Source organism: Osmerus eperlanus, chromosome 10, assembly GCF_963692335.1.
Source record: "Osmerus eperlanus chromosome 10, fOsmEpe2.1, whole genome shotgun sequence".
In the NCBI taxonomy this organism is placed as follows: domain Eukaryota; kingdom Metazoa; phylum Chordata; class Actinopteri; order Osmeriformes; family Osmeridae; genus Osmerus; species Osmerus eperlanus.
Genome location: NC_085027.1, coordinates 13,813,391 through 13,834,423, shown reverse-complemented (window position 1 = coordinate 13,834,423; position 21,033 = coordinate 13,813,391). Strand labels below are relative to the sequence as shown.

The 21,033-nt window shown below is 42.5% G+C and overlaps 1 protein-coding gene across 1 annotated transcript in view; it reads left to right on the top strand.

Annotated features, from left to right (window-relative positions):
- Nucleotides 1–19,796: 19,796 nt before the first annotated feature.
- cdh11 (cadherin 11, type 2, OB-cadherin (osteoblast)) overlaps nucleotides 19,797–21,033 on the top strand; it is a 45,017-nt gene continuing 43,780 nt past the window's right edge. The window contains 1 exon segment of the mRNA XM_062470962.1: nucleotides 19,797–20,258. The gene's annotated coding sequence lies outside the window, so the exon portion shown is untranslated.

The following is a 21,033-nucleotide window of genomic DNA, read 5'->3' as shown; positions in this document are numbered from 1 at the left end:
GACTTGATTGCATGTTTAGTGTGCCGTCCGTTGAGACCCTCTGTGTAATTTAGGAACTGACGGTGGTATTACATATTCTCTAAGACTGAAAGTGTGTCTCTTTGTGGCTAACAGATGACGAAGGAGCTCCCTGAGAGGAAATCAGGGATACATGGACTGTGTAAAGGGAACTGATACAGACAAGGGGGGGGGGGGGCAATCAGATGACACATCCCGGCTTTTATCAGTAATTACATGGTGAGAAGGAGACTCTTCACCGTGGTAGAACACGTGAGGAGGCTCCGCCAAGGAATGCCTTTGAAGTGCCTTGCCGGCTCGGTGGCTGGCTGTTTACGTTGGAGCGTCTTCAGCTGTGGTGTTCGTCCATGCTTCTCCATCAAAGGCTGGCTAACCCTGAGTCTTCTCACAAGGCGCCGGGGGGGGGGGGTCACAAAGTGAATAAAAACACTTTAATTGCCATTGGAGTAAATGTAAATAACACAATGACAATAGAACGTATTGACTTGTGCCTTCGGTCTCTGTCTGTGCCCGACCCTAGACTTTAATAACACACCCTGCCTATCAGTATGGCTACAAAGAGGCCGTATGGAGCCCATGGCCAACTGAGCAGGGGGCAGTGAGTCTGCCAGCTCCCGCTGAGAGGACCTGTGGGGTATGTGGAGGGAGGAGGTATGGAGGGAGGGGAGGCGTTTTCAAAGCTCAGCCAAGCGTTGATGCATCTCACGCCCCAGCTGGGCGAGTAGAGATAGACCCCTATAAACAACCACAGGGGGCCCAGGCTGCTATACCTGGCTTCAGAAGATAGGCTGCTGTGATAATGACCTGATGGTGATGATGGCTGGAGTATTACCCTCTACTGAAATTGACACCATTTCTTCTTGTAATAACTATCTGCCCGTACAGTACCACTGGTGCCAGTGTGTGTTGACAGTGTTTAAAATACTTCACGTGTGCTTGCTTTAGCTTGTCAAACACAATGGATTTACTGGAACAGTCCCAAACTGGCACTTTGCTAGGACCACAAGAATATGCTAATGGTCCGCTGGTAGATATTTAGGCTTGAGAAACAGCTGCTTGGATCCTTGTACATTTGAATGAAGGAGCAAAGGTGGTTGGTCAGCAAGATCACTGAAGTGTTTCAGACACTGTGGAAGTTTAACCCCAGAGTCCAGGTCTGTCTTTGAGGAATCCAAGTCAAGCTGTATAGTCAGGGAAGACAAAACGCCTGATTAAAATCTAAGGAGCTGAAAGATTTGAGTGTTCCACCTGCAGGGGATAGCAACCGCCAGGATGGGTCCAGGATAATGCATCGGCCTCTTCCATCCCAAACTTTTATTTCCTGATTTATTGATACCTCTAATGTGCTTCAGTGGGGCTTCGTTTTTATTTCAGGAGGCGCTTTTCTCCAGGCTTTCTCCTCATCGTATGAATTTTTCATCTCAAGCTGAGAGGAAGCTCTTGCCCATAATGTACATGTCTTATTAATGGGAGGTTTTCACAACATAGTTTTAATCGCCACATACACGAACGCTTGCCCATGCCTCCTGTGCCCTGACCCCTCTCTTGAGAGTTATGGAGTGTAGAAAAGCCTTGGGGAATGGTGTTCTGTGCAATATACTCCAGCCTGCCTACCAAGCATGGGGGGGGGAGGAAGTGAGAAATGTTCTGAAAACATTCAACGTTGAACGTTATAACCAAATGACTTATAACAACAATCAACATTAACCATTTACATATGAGCTAAAGTAAGCATGTGTAGGGCCTTAGGCATTTTGATAGCCAGCAGTGAACAAGCATGCAGTCTCCAGTTTCAGAGTCTGGTTTTCAAAAACTATTAGATTGGTTACAAAGCCCTGAATGTAACCTGAATATCGTTCAATTTCAGACGTTCACCTAAAATAGAGCAGTGTGACCTTGTATTTCAACACAAGCATTCAAACCAAAAATCAGATTGGACATGTAAAGAAGTATAGCTGACTTTTACCCTGAGTGATGAATTGCAGTATCTCTTTTTCAAAAAGATTGTTTAACAAAAAGCTATGCAGGGCAGAGTAGGCATACTGGTATGAGGAATCTAGACCTCAGACTCTCTTGATCAAGCCTGTCAGATGTCACACTGATCAGAGTGATAAATGAACCCATGCCACCTAGTCCAAAGGTTGACACACAAGTAGAGTCATTTCTCTTGAAGAAAAAGTGTGACATGCAGGGGTTTTTTTCCGTCTCAACACTGAGGGCTTTAGAGGTGGACAACAACATGTAGCAGGTTGTATTAATGGCTCAGACATGGCTCTCCATTCCCAGTGAGGTTTACTGGCTTACACATGGGTCTTGGGATCATTTAAAGAACTGCATCAGATACTGGGTCATGGGACGTGGAACTATCTGTCCATGTCAGTGAACCCAGATTGGAGATTCTAGATAGGAGTGTGAGAAACTTAACAGAGAGAAATCAACTGTTCATTTTTACAATTCTGCACTCTGACTCTCCTGGTGTTTCTGTTTCAGCAAAATACTGTTCCACATTTTCCAGTATGGTATGCTTTTTTTCATGTTTCACCGTCTTGCATTTGTACATATGAAGATGTTGCATATGTACAAACCCAGTGGAAATGAGTTGTTGGGTTAAAAAAGCAGGCATGCAAATTTAGGATCAATGTTCATGAAGAAATGAAAGACATTTAAAGCAGGCATGTATGAAAAGAAATACGCCAGAAACCAAGTCAGATGATCAGATAACATGACCAACTGTACTGTATCAAACTGTATCCCCCTGATTAGAGTGCAAGATGATGACTCACTGGGCTGAAACAAACATATTTTTAGATAATGCTGTATTGAGTGCACTGCCCAAGCTGACAGCAATTAGATTTTGGTTCTGATTTCTGTTTCAGATTTTTCTCACACTATACTTCCAGAGAGAATTCTCATAAAAAGGTTGCTTCTATTGTTTCTGTCCACAACAATCCAAGAACATATCAATAAAAAGGATATTGCTTTTCATTTGAAATAATATGATTGTAAATTAATTTGATGTCTTGTCTAAAAAATGGCACCTACAAATGGAGTTTGTTACAGATATACAATTGCAAGCTGAATGGAGTCACAAAATCACTACATCTTGGTGAAATTAAATTAAGAGACATGATTTATGTATTTTTACCAAAGTCTAAAACTGCATTCCGCAAATGCAATATTTACTGTTTGCTTTGTAAAGTGTGTTGGATGGGCAAGTGGGCTGTTGTTAAATCCTCATCATTTTCATGATTAAGTTTTGTAAACTTTGATAAGGGACAGTAAACTTATTCAAGATTTGTGTTTTTAAAAATGGATCTTGCCTAGAAGATAAACTAACTTTTAAGTTCTTTGTCAGGTCTGTCTTAAAGTAAAATCCCTTAATTAAATATTGATATCATCTTGAGAGGAAGTCCATTTTGAAATCTGTCATCTGTATTACAGAGGAGGAAGCAAAAGCCATAGCAGTTTGCTTTGAAGATATATAGACTAAAAATGTACTATCCTGAAGAACATTTCATAAGCAATAATTATAGAAATATAAGAACAAAGAATATGTAAAAAAATAAATAATGGCCAACAGCATGCATTAAATGCAGTGCATGATATCCTGGGTCAATGGCTGTTCACAGTGGCCTAAAACTGGAAAACAAAAAAAAATGTCAAAGCCATATACTGTATATGTATTAGTTATGCTTTGTATCAGATTACACCATGCATTTTTTACCAGACTACCATTGTGGTGTGTTTACTCTTCCTAGCTGGACACTTGGGAGTCTTTGGTCCATTAAACCAGAGTCTTGAAAAGTGATATTTGCTTTCAGACTGGAGGGCCGACCAGAGAGTATGGGCAGAACGCAGAATAAGTCCATCTCTCTCCATCTCTGTTTTCTCCAAGTGAACACTGTGATTCCTGGACATGTCGAGTGAATGGATAAGCACTTAGCCCATGAAACATTCCTCCGGTAGAAATCGTCCGATTATACGCTTGTTTTGATTTAATTTCCCCTGAGGTTGTTGTTTCTTTATCTGCTCCAGAGACTGTAGCATCTACTCTGCAAAATAAACTCTAGTCAAATCGTATCATGGTGAACGTGGAAACTCCTGTCCAGAAACATAACAACGATGTTGTTGACAAGCAGAGAGAAATGACATTTTGACAATATCGTAAGAACAACATTTCTGAACAAGTCTAAAGAAATCCATGTTGTGCTATTATTGTTATTGATTATTGTTTAATGCCTGTATATCAAAACTTTTAACAACAAATGTGGATGTTGAACAGTATTGACACCCCCATAATAATTTTTTATCTCTAGTACTCAAATCAAATGTATTTAATGGTATATGAGAGATGTCTGATATATACTGTAGACAGATTTTGTATTGATTGATATCAAAACTGTACGTTCTTCTACTGATAAAGGGGTTCTTTCAGGATTGCTGAATAAATATTGTTGCAATAATGTTCTCCACCACAACTGGTCCACAAATCATTCTGCCAGACGAAAATCAAGTAACGTCCGTGGTAGGCAGCCAAACCCTCAGGTAACGGAATTTGGCTCTAAATCACAGTCTTCAAACTGCTTAACAAGAGGTCTCTTGTGCATGGCACCTCAGCCCTGCTTCTCTCTCCCATGTGTCCTTTTGCCCAAGGCCTACACTTTATGTATATTTCATTTGAGCTAAGATTAAAAGGATATCATAATAATGATAAAGCCTACAGCCATGATCCCTCAAAGGGACTTCCGGATGTTAGGAACAGAATATAGCTAACAAAAACGCACGCTCTTTGACAAGTTACATCATATGTATTTGACAACAACAAACATTACTGCATGTTTAACCAACTGTATTTGCTGAATGAAATTATTTCTTGTTATTTACATTGTATATATTGCGCTTTAATTGGTTTTACATTACTGAATATAACACAAATCCCTCTGTGGTGGAAATTAACTTGACATGTACGCAAGTGTAACATTTTAAGCAAATAGATGACTGTAACACCTATGTTTTACATTATGCAGAGCATACCCATCTGATAGTCAGACATAAACAAGCGAAGCCTGAGTGATAGATTATAGCAGACGGATGTATATGTGCTCCAAGATGTCATCTTTGTCTCAGACATTTAGTATTCATGTCAGGATGCTGTGGTGTTCCTGGATGCAGGCTTTGGAGCGCCCTCATTGATCTCCCTGTGCCTGTTTCGCATGGGTGCCCATCCATTAGTCTCCTGTCCCCCCCTGTCAATGCCCTGAGCCCTGGGGGTATGGGATCTGGGCCCCCCTCTGCTCCACACCTCTAGTCCCTCTGCTGATGTCCTGAACTGGGCAGGGTCATCTGCTGCTCAGTCTCCTGGCCTGGGGGATTACCACCCCCAACACACACACACACACACACACTCTAACACCATGAAACCATCGGGGTCTTACATGTCAGCACCGAACACACACACACCACTCTCTCTACCACCTTGGCATGACCCCCCCGCCCCCCTAACTCCACCACCTGCAGACATCACATATTTCCCCACCCAAAACCTACCTCCCTTCACATCATCCTATTTTCCTACCAACTCTCCCTTTCCACAGCTCTGCACCTCCAGCAGAGCCAATGCTAAGATCCCCACACACGTAACTCTGCCAATCGTTTTCCAGCTGGGATGGAATGGGATCAGGTCCAGGCAGTTTTTTATCTATTGCAAAAAGAGGCTTCACAAACGATTCCCCAGACATACAGTAATTCATACAGCAGTAGACCAAAGTCTATGGTTCAATACCATCCATAGTGAATGAAACGGTGGCCCAAGGTCATTCCACCAGCTGGAGTAAAAATAGTGGTTTACTTTACATTAGAGGTGAGATCAATAGATGAGCCCTCGATTACTCAGCCACCTGGGGCCCAAGGGGGAGGTAAGAAGAAAATCAGGAAATGGACATTTAAATAAGACAATTGGATGTCCCAATCAATACTAGATTGTGGTATTGGGGGAATTGTGGAGACGTTTGCATTTCTTCCTTTGGAAACTGTATCTGAACCATTTGGTAAATGTACTGAATATATCAGGTCTCTTCTTTTTTCCATTAAATCCTTAGTTCCATGTAAGCTTCCGTAATTTTCTTCAATCCAGACATCATCTTTGTAGCTGGTAACGTTCAAAAGTCTTTAAATCTATTTGTTATCTGAATATTTTTCTTGCTTTTATCTTTGTCTGTTCCTACAGTACGCTGCTGAAATCCAGCCCATGTTTTAACTGTTGGGCATAGATAGATACCAAGATGTGTCAGACAGACTTATTTTTGCGGTCCACTGGGAATTCAGATTTGCTTGTCTGTTATGCCCTAAACTCTTCAGAGAAGTGAGTAATTCATCATCGTGTTCTGCTGCTTGGGAAGAGATTATCGGAGTTACTCCACTCTCAGAGGCTAAGTGCTCCATCTTGACAGAATCCCGTTTGACTTTTCTTCTTGACTCTGGGTACATAGCATACAGTAGCTACCTGGCCGCCTGTCACAGTTTATTCGACTCAAACTGATGGTGAGGCTGGGCGGCAGGAGCAGCAGTATCCTCTCTTTGAGACGCCCGACAAATAGTCCCTGGTGAGTGACGAATACCTTGTTGTAGGATTGCCAGTTTTCTGTTGGGATTCATGCCTGCGTCTCTCTCTGTTTCCGCACGGTAACCTGCTTTATCAAGCTGGCAGGCCGTAGAAGACGATACCTCAGTCGAAGGGAACACAACTCGAGCTGACAGATATTAGTGTGGGAATACACAAGCGCCTCTTTTATTCATTCAATCTCATGCTTGTTGATGTAATCCTGTGTACTTTCTGAGTTTGGTATACAGATTGTACTGCTATATTCAGAGCTGGGGGTTAAAGGCAATAATTCAGATTGGCTGGTGCTACAAACTGTAAATGCCAATAGATTACATCCCTCAAGACAGTAAGTTATGCAATGAAGGAGACCTACAGACAGATGAACAACCAGAGAAATGGAAGACAATGGGAAATAGAGAGAGACAGAAAGAGAGAGAAAGATATTGAATTAGAAAGAGAGAGGATGGTGAGATAGCAGCCCGGAGCTGAGAACTCCCAGTGGTCCTGACATGTTGGTGCTCAGCAGCTAGAGAGCTGTTTCTTTTAACAACAAATGAGGGAGAAAAAAAGAAAGGAAAAACTAAACAGTAAAAAGGGTAACTGTGACATGTCTGTTGACAGGCCGCAAAAAGCTTTCACTCTGTGAGGAGGTGGGGGACTTCTCACCAGGCAGGGTGTCCTCTGTCTCACAGGAGGACTCCTCATCCCACTCCTTAGCCTGTCCTCTTCCACTCTGCTGGCTGGCAAAACTGTGAAAACGAACTAGGAGAGGGTACAAGACATGACAACCAACATGATGTGCCTATCCTTAAAGAAGGGCAATTTTGGTCAGCATGATGTCTCAAAATGTCCTTTCAAAGCATTGGAAGAGGCATTTAAAAGAGCGTAATGTTAGCCGCTGAAAAACTGCAACTCAGCAAGCAAGTGTTTGGTAGAAGTAAGATTTTGAAAAAGTGTTAGTGCTGTCTGTATTTTTTCCTCATCCTGCAAAGTGAGCACATTTTCTCACCTCGAAAGATGCCTGAAACATAAAGATAAAACACATTCACATGTATGTATTTACACATAGAACTGTAATCAGTAAATTTTGCAAAAACAAGCATTATACCTGCCAATGTCTCAGAGATGGATTATGAAATGTCAGATAAAATGAAGGAAATGGTTGAATGTGCTGTTGATTTCTTGTTTACACCACCACTGCTGAGAACCTGTCAGATAAAGGGACTGAAGCCCTATTGTATTACATCTCCTACAGAGTCTGTATGATGTTGAGCGAGTTGAGGACCTCACAATGCACAATTGGCCACCACCATCTGTAACACCAGCCCCCCATCCTACTCAATTAATCATGTCTGACTGGGCTAGTATTGCTTGCATGCTCCTATAATGGGGCTCATAGTGTAAATGTTAGTTTTTTATTGTGTTTAAATTACAAGGAACAAAAGTGTTGCCCATACATTATTGAAGTGCTCATGCATAGAGGATTGTGTGTGACTTTGTGCACCAATTTATTTCTAAATACGCTAATGTTTATGGCCTTTGATCGTTCTCTCTGCCTTTCTCTCCTTGCTTCTCCCCCTGTTTTCCTGACTACAATAAGACCCTAATGTCCATGTAATGTATCCTCTTGAGATGAAATAATGTTGCCTCCATTGTGGATGGTGAATGAGAAGAAGCCCAAAGAAGAGTGGCCGCATCATTGTAACCTCACACATCCTCTGAACTCCCTCTCGTTCAAATGGTTTTGATATATGTACAAGTTAACCCATGTGAGCATACAAGGACAAATGGATGAGTCTTTCCAATCAATAATCTAAGACTGATAATGGCTCGAATTATATCTGACAGATGTGGTGGCCGGCTTGTGTGAATGATGCCCATTGGACGGTGTTATTGAACTGGCCAGCCCTACTCTGCCCTTTCTATTTGCAGTGTGAATAACAAATGTCACCATGTCTGTGTGAGAGAGACTGCAATATGTAACAGTTTTTGTCATCATCACATTTATGAGGAAATGTTGTCTGTTTAGACAACATGTCAAGTGCTTTCAAACCTTCCCCACGCAAAAACGTAGTCTTCAGAACCATTTTGTTTTACACGCAAACATTTTGTGACATTATCTCAGGTGCGTTGAATTGCAGTGTATTATCATTTTAGAATAGTCACACTGTGTGAGTGGTAGGCAGCGGGATGGAGCATGTGACAAGTCTCCTCTTCGCATGCTCTGCTGCTCTGTGCCCTGCCAACATGGCACACACACAAACACACACAAACACACACACACAGTAGATATTCACAGATATACATAGAGATATGCATATATATAGATATGGACAGTACATCTCTATAAATACACGCACACTCTCACTTGAGAAGCATTCGTTCTGTTTGCCGTCCTCGGCTTTAGTTGCAATTTAATAATTTAAAGCAATTAACAAGGGCGAAGGCCAGGGCCTGCAGCAGCTATTCCCTTCCACTGAGCGCCTCGCCTACTGTGTGTGTCACACAGACACTCAGTGTTTCCCCAGCTGGATAAGAAACCCACAGGCCTGGACAGACAGATGGAACCACTGACTAATATCCGGGCTGCGTAGCTAATCTCAGAAAATGGGGGTCGGAACATCTCTTTGATTTTTGACATGGGTGATAACATGAAAAAGCCTTGTGGAACTTACAAGTTCTGCATGAGTTGAATAAGCTTGTTTAATTAGGTGGCTTTTAATTGATCTATTTGGTGTCATGTAGTTTATTTATTGTATATTGTTTATAGGCACATAGTTACATTCCAGAAAGCAATCTGCAGTATGCCTCCCTGTCGAGAATTGCATGTTATCATGCCAACAGCCAAGGTTTTGGATTTGCCGCACCGCAAAGCACTTCTAAATCTTCTGGAGAAGCCGGGGCTGCATTAAATGGAGTGAACATATGTCCATCACATGGGCGTAACATAGTTCATGGGAGATGTGCACACAGACACACTATAAGTCATTTAGCCTGCAATGTCCTTGACATGTGTTGCGCAGGAAATACTTGTCAAGCACCACAACATAACCGTTTGTTACCTGTTTCGTCTATACTCTTGTTGTTCCATTCCATCCTGACTAGTTATCAACTCACACTTTGACTTGGGCAGGACATTATGGTGGCCCTGAAAGGTCAAACCTTACCAGAGTGTAGCAGCTCACTAATCATCTGTGCCATCCTATTTCCCCCCACTGACACACTCTCATTTATTATGAGGCATCCGTTGGCCTCAGACTGCAGCTGGCCACAAGCCAACGCTGTTGTTGTTGTTATTGTCTCTGTCTCTCCAACTAAATAAGAGTGAGGGAGGGGTTAGTTAAAGGGGCAGGAGGATGGAGAAAAAGAGGGGCACTCCATCAATATCTCTCTCTCTGTCTATCTCTGTCTTAATGGGAACGAGGAAGGGCAACCTTAACGTAAGATTTATATTCTCTGTCCAGGAAATGTCCTATGGAAATACAGCGTGCCCAGGCTCCTCTGGTGCCCAGGCTCCTCTGTCTGATAAGCATCCAGACAGAACGGCTATACCCCTGTCTGGGTGCCACGTCTACCAGTTCCAGTTGTTTCATGGACAGATTGAAACAGAATGTAAACGAAGGATTGTATTTCTGTTGTGGTGGTGCATTTATTACACAATAAGCATGGTTGACCTTTCCATAATGAACATGTTGGGGTGGTGAGTGTGTGTGCTAGTCATGGAGAGCAGATGGTAAAGCTTATTCTGAATGCTACAAGAGGGCCCTGTGGAAATAACTCCATGCAGAGGATACTTTGACTACTAGTGAAATTGCTTCTCCTATAATGACTTATCATTATAGGAGAAGCAATTTCACTAGTAGTCAAAGTTTTGACCAGAGAACTATTAGCCTCAGTTTCAGCTACCAGTGTTGTGCCATCACCTTTAGTTCCTCTATTCTATATATAGCGACCAATCTCCTAAATTGTATTTCCTTAAGCAGGCCTCAGACTCTCTCAACCAAATGAGATCCATATGAGGTCTGCCTCCAGGGCTGAGACTGTACAATGGTGAGCTGACAGTCAGGGCTATTACAGAGAGGTCCATTAACCCACCCATGGAGAAGAAGGAGGACAAACAGACTGGATCATTTGACTTTAATTAAGCCCAGGGAAGGTGCCAGGGATCAATGAATGGAACTTCAGAAATTCATGTATTCGAGCCAAAGTATCCACCAGATGAGTCGTCCACAATCACACACCCTCCAGTATGATAGGAGCCCCTTGACCAACAGAGCTCTTCAACCTGGTCCAGACTCCACATCTGAAGCAGCAACATCGCCTATTAAACCCAGATGGTTGGAATCATCATAATGAAAGACAGGCACTGTCCCCTGCAACTCAACCTGACAGTGGTACAGACAGCTTACACAGTTCGTAATGTAAGCTGCCGCTCCGATAGCAGTAAAAACTCATGTTGTTGTTTGGGCTTAGTTCGTAAAAAAGGACATAGGAAGGCTTTGCTGTTCTTTCTGGAATGGCGTGCTCTGTGCCGGCCTTTCATGACAGTCAGTCTCTCGTGTGTCACTATGGTAAACAGCTTGCTGCTGATCCACAGAAGACTTCGATGATCATAAAAGTTGTGGACTAGCTTCACATCTGTGTTGTTGCCATATATATATTATGTGTCTTCACTGTCTACAAGACACTGAAAGTTTTTGTTTTGTTTATCTTGAACAGAAGCCACTGAAGTCTGGATGGTTAATGAACTCATTGAAGTCATCAACAACTTTAAATTTAAATGACTTTAGTGCATTTGCTTTGTGCACTGGACCTGTGGCACTCATGCTGAGGGAGGAGACTGAATATGTGTTTGTGTGTTCCAGGCTTAGATCAATTGTTAATTCTACTTGGCTATGCAAGGCTTGGGTCACCTGGTTCCTGTTCAGACAGAATTAAACACAGAGGCCACAAACAAGGTCTGGAGGCACTGATAGATTGGAGTCGTCTGAGTGTCCCTGAGAGTAATCAAATTATCTAATTGTTTTGTTTTGGAGCAAGCTCTGTGGAGGCATACAAAAAGGCAGCCCTTGGGGTGAAAAAACATTTGCGCCTCATATGCGGTTTATGATCTTCAGAATATAGTGCCTTCCCTATGACATAGGCCCCACACTGGAGTCACACAATAACAAACATCTTTAAAAGTGACTCAGAAGACAACTCTCTTGGCCTCACTCTTTCCAGCACCATCTTCCCGGAACTTTTCTTTGAGTCTGCATTCTTGACCCTTTTCCCAGGCAACACAGACGATCAGGGAGAGAGAGCGAGACGAAGATAGAGAGAGAGAAGAAGGGACAGAAAGAGAGAAAGGGAAAACAAATGTGAGAGAGGGAGAGAGAGTGTGCCATTAGGCCTGACTGGCCTCTCAAACACACAACAGAGGCAAGGGTGATATCTGTCCTCTTTCTCCTCTCAACTGACCAGGTTCCCCAGAGTCCAGTCTCATCTCTCTACCTTCCATCAAACATGCGGAAAGGCAGGAGGTTGAACATGTTTATTTTGTGAAAAGGCTCTTCAGAGACAGCTGCCTTTGTGTGCACATAAATATGAAGGACCTGAGCTAGCAGTATCTGTCTGTCTCCCCCAGTGTTGACCAAAGTGATGGCACATCTTTGAACCTGATTCCAATTGAAGAGATTCACAGGAATGCAGCTACAGAGTTGATCCCATTACTCAGGAAACATACCTCCCCCCCGAACACACACACACAGACACACTTCCTCATCACAAGTTTCTTTGAGCACATTACCTGCTGTCCCAATACTGACCAACATCCTTTGTAAACAGTACCCATTTATGTTTGTTACCTGCTCCAATGGCATGAACATCATTTGTGTCTTTCACATTGACAACAACACAATGTACAGGCTTCAAATAATATGTTTACCAGTGTATACTATGCATGTAAGATATAGGATATAGTCATCTGTATTTTATAGATGCTTCAACTTTTTCTTATCATTTGTTGTATTTGTACACAGTATCTAAATCCATGTTGAAGACTCCCTCATGTGCTCTAGGGAGTATTGGCAGGAAGTCATGTTACCATTAAATAGTAATGTTCCATTGGTCTCTTCCTCTCTTCTTGGTTTCAGTTGAGGCGTTTCCGCTGCGCGTCGGACGGTTCACGCCTCCGCATCGTCCATTACCAGGTGATAATGTACACCCCGTTGAGTATTATCCCTTACATATATATATATATACATCTTTCTCTACACATCTTTCTCTCATTACTTCTTTCTTTCACACACTAAAAGTAAACAGTACTGCATGTTTTCATGCAACAAATGTAGCTGATTTCAGTTGCTCATTCTCCGTTATCATAATCGTAGAATATCAGACGTCTTTCCCATAGCCAAGTGGAAAAGCAAGTGTACATCAAAGCTCCACTGACATGCATGTGTTGAAGCAATAATTGGCTGAGCGCAATCAGACATAAACTTCTACTTGTTTGACCCCTGATTACAGTGATGGAGAGATTAGTCTGGCAGCTGACCAGAAGACATCAAGCTGCTCTCTTGAAAGAAAATAAATTCGATCAAACAACAAACTTGGCTGTATGAAATAAGCACAGACGACAGACATTTTCCCTACACACACGCGCACACACACGCACCCACACACACACACACACACACACACAAACACACACCAGTTAACAATTCCGTATGGTAGGTAGAGGTTTTGATTTAGCGTCAGTTGTTTGTTTCATTTTGCATCACATCAGCACCATATCATTCGGCTGGTGTGTGGCTTTCATGGCACCATCTGTGTCTAGTGCCGACTGATAAACCTGCAGTCTGTCTGTGCCTCACATGTGTATCTACTTTAGTAGTAGTGTGTGGTGCAGATGTCACAGAAGGCTGAGTGGGCACAAAGTACAACAGAGAAGTCGAGAAAAGGGATGAAAGATCTAATGTCCTGAAATTCTGTACACACTGCAACACTGAACCCATTGCAGAATTGTGGTCCGTGGACACTTGGAGGATGAGGGTTTTTTACCAGAAGGGGAAAGAGGAAACAAGTGTGTTAATAGAATGTGACTGTGCTCAAGTGATGCTACATCAGCCTGCCGAGAAAATGAGAGAGGAGTGCACACAGATGGGCATGTATACAATACACACACACACACACACGTACACACATACACACACACGTACACACATACACACAAACAAAAAAACGACAGCCGGCACTGATCCAAATCAATGTGTTGGGCCCAGCAGTGAACAATTAGCTAGACATTTCTAATGGGTTAGCGGCCCTCCATTTTTACCCACTTGTTAGCATCACAACTGAGACACATGGGATCTGTCTGGTGTGGAAGCACAGTCATGAAAAATAGGATTGAAAAGGCTAGTACAAGCTCCATCATTGACAAACCATACATAATCAAGGATTGTCCTGGTCAATTCTTAATAATATGAATTACACATTGACTACTTAGACCAAGTGAAACCTAGTCTGACTAAGATCTCTTCATCCAGCAGCACCACCGTTGTAGCAAATAGATTCCTGACAGCAGTAGAGAGCATCTCCTCTTTCCCCTCTAGACTCTGCATCTCATGTATAGTTAGAATGCTCACACCATCTCTTGATGCCTTAGCTATCTTGGATTGGTCAATTTGATTTTGGCAGCTCTGAGAGACGCACTGCACCAGATAGATGGTTACTTCCACCCCCCAGAAATGCAGGAAATGTCTTTACTGTGCTTCTTTCTCCTGAGAGGAAATAGCAAGGGAACAAGCTTTAACGCTGTTTCTGTGAAACCTTACGTGTTCATGAAGAAGTCCATTAGTAAAAGACCCATTTCATATCTGAGTCATACACTTTGTTCTAATTCTCTGTTCAAGACCCTATGAGACGTTCTGTAACTCTCTGTATCTAGCTCATAGCTCCCAGGCAATGATCAGCTTCTATGAATAATTAACTAATTGTCCTGATTGTGTGCGTTGAATGGCAATTGTCTGCGTATCATAATCTGTTGCAACGTTCTGATGACCTCCATTTGTAAAGGGAATGTTCCCAGAACCCATGATACAGTGAGCATCATACCTTTAGCAATTCTAGTGTCACACATAACTCACAGAGACATTTCATGCATAACAATGAGATCCATGTTTCTTTTGAGAACTGTTTCCTAGGATTTATTTCTCATATTTTTGTCATTGTGAGGCTAACAAATTCCACAATATCTACATCTAAATATGTGGAACAGACTGCAGTCCCTCTACACTAGATACGTAATCTCTCTCGGCTTGACATTTGAAAACTTCCACCTCAATACCAGCATCGCCTTGCCAAACAGTACTGATGTGTGCACATCCAGCATGGACGTGCGTCTCAAAGGTAGAGTCACTACTGAACATTGTCTTCTCATTTTACAGACACCAAGATAAAACCAACAGAACAACAACATAAGCCTTTCACAGTAACCAGTAACCGGCAGGTATCTGAACACTGTGAAATAGAATGGATGAGAATTTGAATTGTAGTTAGAGGTGGTGCCATGTAAATTACTTCCTTGGGGCACGGAGCACAGGTGTGTGTCTCTCCTGGGTTGGAAATAATGTGTCTAATGACAGGCTTCTTGGTTGGGTCTATTTTGTGTGCTGTTGGGTGGCACTGGGTTGGCCCTGGTGTGCTTGTGCTCTCTGAACTCCTTTCCTTGGCAGCACAAAATGGCTGCCCTCATCTGCCAGCTGGCGACTGGCAAGGCAAGTCCCACAAGGTTTGAGGGATTTCAGTATGCTTAACTAGCAGACACTGTTATCTTTGTCTGATTAGTAATGAGGGGAACACAGAAAATAGTGACAGTGAAATTCAAACTTTCCATTGAATCTCTTCAATATATATATATACAGTATGTAGTAAGGCCCAAAAGGATGAGACCATAATGAACATTTAAAGGGGAAATTGAGTCAACCATTCTGTGAATTCACAAGAAGCTCTTCAGAACATTAACAAATAATGCTGGGAAGACACAGGTGATCAGGTTTTGCGCAAATGAGTCCATGCTAGTTGAAAAAAAGGGGACATAACAAAGATATTCTGTATACACAAATCTAACATATGAAACATACAGTATGAAATAGGTTAGTGCTTTTTTTATTGTTGCATTCCCACAACCGAGATTGTGCAAGGCACAGGTCAAGATTCATCAAAACACCTGCACCTGGCAGTCAATGATTGCTTCTGTCAGGAGGAAAGAGGACGTGCATCATGATAGAGTTTTTCTTTTATCCCTAAGAAACAAACTAAACAGACAAAACAGTAATTGTCAGAAAACAAGGCAGTTGAAAACATCAGACAGGGACAACAACAATTTAATGGTGCAAAACCTCAGATTGAAAACCAACATGAGAGAAACAATCTGTCTGTTTTTTTATTTTTTACTGTAGAGGTGATGGATGACCGAGGGTGAGGGTCACTGGCAGGGCCTAATGTGGTTCAGACCAGGGCTCCCAGCTGGGCAGGAGAGGGCCTAGATCTCCACACAGGCTCGCTGATTGACAGGCCTAGCTCTGCTGTTACTATCAGGCCTGATTGACAGACGGCCTCCAGCAGCTAGGGCTGAGAGACAAGGCCCTCCGTTCTCCAAGGCTGACAGACAGGGGAAGACCACAGAATGGCCGCCTACGCAGACTCCCTCGTCTCTCTCCACAGTTGGTTCAGCTCGCATGGAGCAAGAATCAACCACTATGAGCTTTACAGATTCTGTACAGTAATTAATTTCTTAAAAGCTTTTTCCTGTAAGACATCTATGATTAAGAATAAACACAATTCATAATTTTGCATTCATGGTGTTCAAAATACTTTATAAAGGTCCTGTCTCTTAGTATATTCAAACATGATTGTAAAGAGATTACATGAATGGATTAATGTGTGAATGGGAAAGAGTAAATGTATGTGTGTTAATATCCAGATTAATGACTGGATGAATTGAGTTATTGACACACAACTGTGAATGAAGCACTTGATGTGCTTAGCTAAAAAATAAACACTTCACCTTACCTGTTGTGTCTTTCATCTGAACCCTCAGTCTGTAAAGTCATCATCATAAACCCAGACCCCTTACGTCACTGACTTAAACAGATTTTTAAACCATGTTTATCTCTTTTGTATTGAGGCTTTGAAACTTTGTTTACCAAAGAATGCTTCTCTCACAACACTGGGTTCACAGCAAGGGGAAAATGCAAATTGCTTTCAAGTTTGTGTTTGTTTAATTTTCACACAAGAGTGTGATGAAGACTGACAGCAAAGTGACTATCTGGATGATTCATGCACATCACGCAAAACCTTGTTATCATAATTCATTCTTTACAATGCTGTTTTTAGCTACCAGTAATCGACAGATTCTATCCCTTCCTCCGCAAAATGACCCAAGAAGTCCATCATCAGAGAAAGGTTATATTGGGGCTATCTCACCACATGGTATCAGATTAGCAGACCACACATGGGAGAAATCGGAGAGAAGAGGGCGGGATGAGGGCGGGATGAGGGTGGGAGGGGGTGGGGGGTTCTCTCTCAAAGGTCCTTCCCACAGCCATGCCCCTTGCCCCCTTGCCCCCTTCCCCTGAATAATGATCCCTGCAGGGTTCTATCCTATTTACTGGATATCACCCACACAGCAGGCCCCCAGCACACACACCTATACACACACACTTACACGCACACACAAAGACACACACATCTGTGCCGGTGGAATTCCCATTTCATCCTGGCAGTTTGTTTCCTTTCCATTAACTGGTGCAGTGCAGGCCCACCTTCATTCAGTTACACCCACTGTACCTGTCAATGCCCCCCCGCCTCCCACCCTTGCTCCGAAGCCTTCCCGGACAGATAGAAACTCCAACCGGGCCGCCCAGGCATGCAGAACGCTGTGGCGGGCAATCTGTCCACACATAGTAATCAGTCTTAGAGTGTGGATGCCAAGAATAAAAAGAGAATCAATTAAATAAAGGTGCATGTGCATTTATGTCCTAGTTTCTTTTGTTTTCGTCAAGGCCTGTTTTTGTGGAAAGAGTGTGTCGGTTCTCTAGTCGTTATAATCCAACAGGATGCATCGGGAGGGTCCCATCTAAACATAATATAATTACTTTGAAACGCAAAGGATTTATATGTCTGAAAACACAACCAGTGTAATTTCCATTGAAATATCATAAGCATTGACGTTGGCATCTTATGGCAGGCAGATGCCTTTAGAAATGCACTACTTGTCTTCCAATGACAGGATTTAAGAAACTCTAAGTGTCTGTCGGGTATCTACTTACTGTAACAACAGCTGCAGTTCAGTAATCAGCCAAAGTTGGATCTGAAAGGCTGAAATTATCCCAGACAGACGCCCACACCTATGTCTGATAATCATGCATGTCTTAATCATTTGTATACTGTAGAGTTCCTGCAAAACCTGTTTTCAATGATCAAAGTTGTTATGGCATGGGGTGAGAAGAAAGTTAAGGCTGTTGTGTCAAATACCTCACACTGTTCACTTGTGTCAAAGACTCACACTTCATCCCTTTGCATTAGATCCCTTCTGTTTACTTAAACAATTACACCCTGGAATGGTCTGGGCAATGAAGCAGTACAGTGGGTGTTTTGACTGTCTTCTAAACCAATCAGATCTATCTCCATCCATCTCCCCCTTTTTTGAAAAAAAAAAAAAACAGACCTTCCTGTGATGCTCACCTCCAACTGATAACATGTCTGTGTCTCCATCTGTCTCACTCTTGCTGACACAATTGAAGTGCTCGTGTTTTTGTTTTCGATAATGTTTCATTGCAGTTGAAGTGAAAACCCACTGCTCTCACTACATTCAAATCCCACAGATGATGCAGGTCCATGAGATTGATTGGATGGGTAATGTTGTTTTCTCTACCCAAAGGCTAATTTGAGCCATTAAAGAACTGATTAAAACCTGGCACAAGGCTGATTGCTGTGCTATCTACTACTGTCACCCAAGAAGAGTTCTCTCTCTCTCTTTCTCTCCCTCTCCCTCCCTCTCGCTCTTTCTCTAGCTCTCTCTCTCTAGCTCTCTCTCTCTCTCTGTCTTTCTCTCTCTGTCTTCCTCTGTTTCTCTCTCTCTCCCTCTCACTAGCTCTCCTCCTTTAAAGAAAGTCAGTGCTAAATGTGTCTGGCTGTGTGAGCAGTGAATCCATTACCCCTGCGACAGCACAATTCAATTATTATGCGGGCTAATAATCTGACGGAATTGATTGTTCACTGTTTTCTGAGCCAAATGGCCTAGACTGGGAGGATGGTGTTTGAGATTCTCGGGTGGTGGATAGAGCTTTCACAGCCACAAGTCCAGAGGTCCCTATTGTATAACTGACAGACACATGTGTTATGACTGTGTGGTATAATTGGGAAGTCATAAAAGCTATACACACTAAAAGTTACATTTATACTTGATCCATCCTGTTCACCAATGCAATACATTGACCAGAACTTGAGCTGTAACCATTCATTTAGTGTAACTTACACACTCAAATCAATTGTAATAAGTATATTTGAATATGGCATACTTAATTAGCACTTGAATGACACAGATGTCAAGCATTGATACCAATGTCACCCGTTTATCTTTGCTTCCAAGACAATCTCAACCAAAACAGGTTGTGGGTTAAAGGAGTGTTTCACTGAGCACTGTGTCAGTTCACTCAATGCATTTCCTTTCGACACTGTTATTGTGTTTTGTGTCTATTCTGAAGCACGATGTAACTTGTAAATGTTTTACCTATTGGACTTGCTGCGTTTCGGGTTGCTGAAGATATTCCTTAGAGTAGCCTACATATGAGCGAAGCCCATTGGTTACCAGGGCTGGATTCTTAACCAATATATAACAGGTTGAATAACTACTGAATTGACAAATTGAAAAACGTTTCCGGATATTGAAGGCTCAAATTGGGGCTATAAATGTTGCTGTTTTCACTTTACAAGAAATGAAAAGTATTCCTTTATTATATATGTTGGCTGGACGTTATTTTGGAAGATGAGTTTTTCTCCAATCTCTCCCCTGGGTATTTGGTCCCTAGGGAGGGCTTTGCTTCCATCCGACAATTTTGATTGGCCAGAGATTTCTGAACCTAGAGTAACCGTTTGAGGCGCTCTCCTGCGCTGGCTGGGAACGTGCGACAGATGAGAAACTGCCTCCATCTGGTATCGCATGGAGAGGGGTGATTCTAGTTAGCCGCCCTCGGCAAGACATCACGCTTGCGTTTCTTTGCTGCTGAGATCTGCGTGGCTCATTCCGTTTCACTGGGAAGCTAGAGAGGACGCGCGCGTTCCTCAGCGGCAGGCAGCACAGGACTGATCGTGGAGGGGATGCTACGATTCCATTCCTTAACTCTTTATCCTTTGCTCTCGATAGTCTACTCCTCATAGGCGCCGACTTGCTCTGTTTTACAGTTCCTTTAACAGCTCCTTGGTATTTCTGTCACCCAACCGTGCGGACTGGAGAGGCGTCTAGACCTGGAGTGGTAATAAGAGAGAACTGGTCTTGTTGGATGTTGATAGCCTGTCGCGAAGAAGTGGCCGTTTGTCTGTCACCGCTAATGGCACAATCAGTGGAGCAACTGCAATAATCTGGTTTTGTCCGAAGGTAAGATATTACTACCTGGTCTTCTTTTTTTTCCACTTGCCCTGTACTTTTTGTAGCCGTTGGCGCGTCCCAATGTAACTTATCCCTGCATGTGATGCTTTGGAATTTTAAATATCGATGGAACTATCACTGTAGAACTCCCCTGAATCGAAATCTATGTTGATTTGATTCATCAACCTGAAGGAAAATAGGGTGACATGTTAAATGTCTCCTACATCTAGCTTCTAGGTCTAGATATGGCCATTACAGATTCCGACGAATTGTAGGCTATGCCCCATCCATGTCAAACAGGAAAATATGTGAGCTGACTTTATTATTACATTATTTTGTATAGACTTCGCAGTTTATAGGCTAGCCCACCCTTTCAGCATCAGTCTTGTTGCACAGACCGCTGACTGCGTAGCCTATATGACCCCCTAGACTCTTCAGATCTTTTGCCCTAGAATCAGTTTCCAGGATTAGAAATTACGATAGACTAACTTTCTGTGTGTGTCTGAAATGCGTGGATGTGATTATGATGATCAATGGCCGAATAGGATGGCTGGAACTGAATAGGAATCCAAATCATATTGCCGAAACTGTGAGCGCTACTGTTTTGCTACTTTTTTCCATTTCCCTGTGTATCGTTTGATTTATTTGGCAATATCTACATTTCCTGTAAATATTTTTAAACATTTACAAACCACAAAATATGTGGTGTTGTGAAACATTCAATATGTAGCCATCATACATTGAGATGCCCGGTTGGTTGGTTGCCTGCTGTAGCAATTGTAAA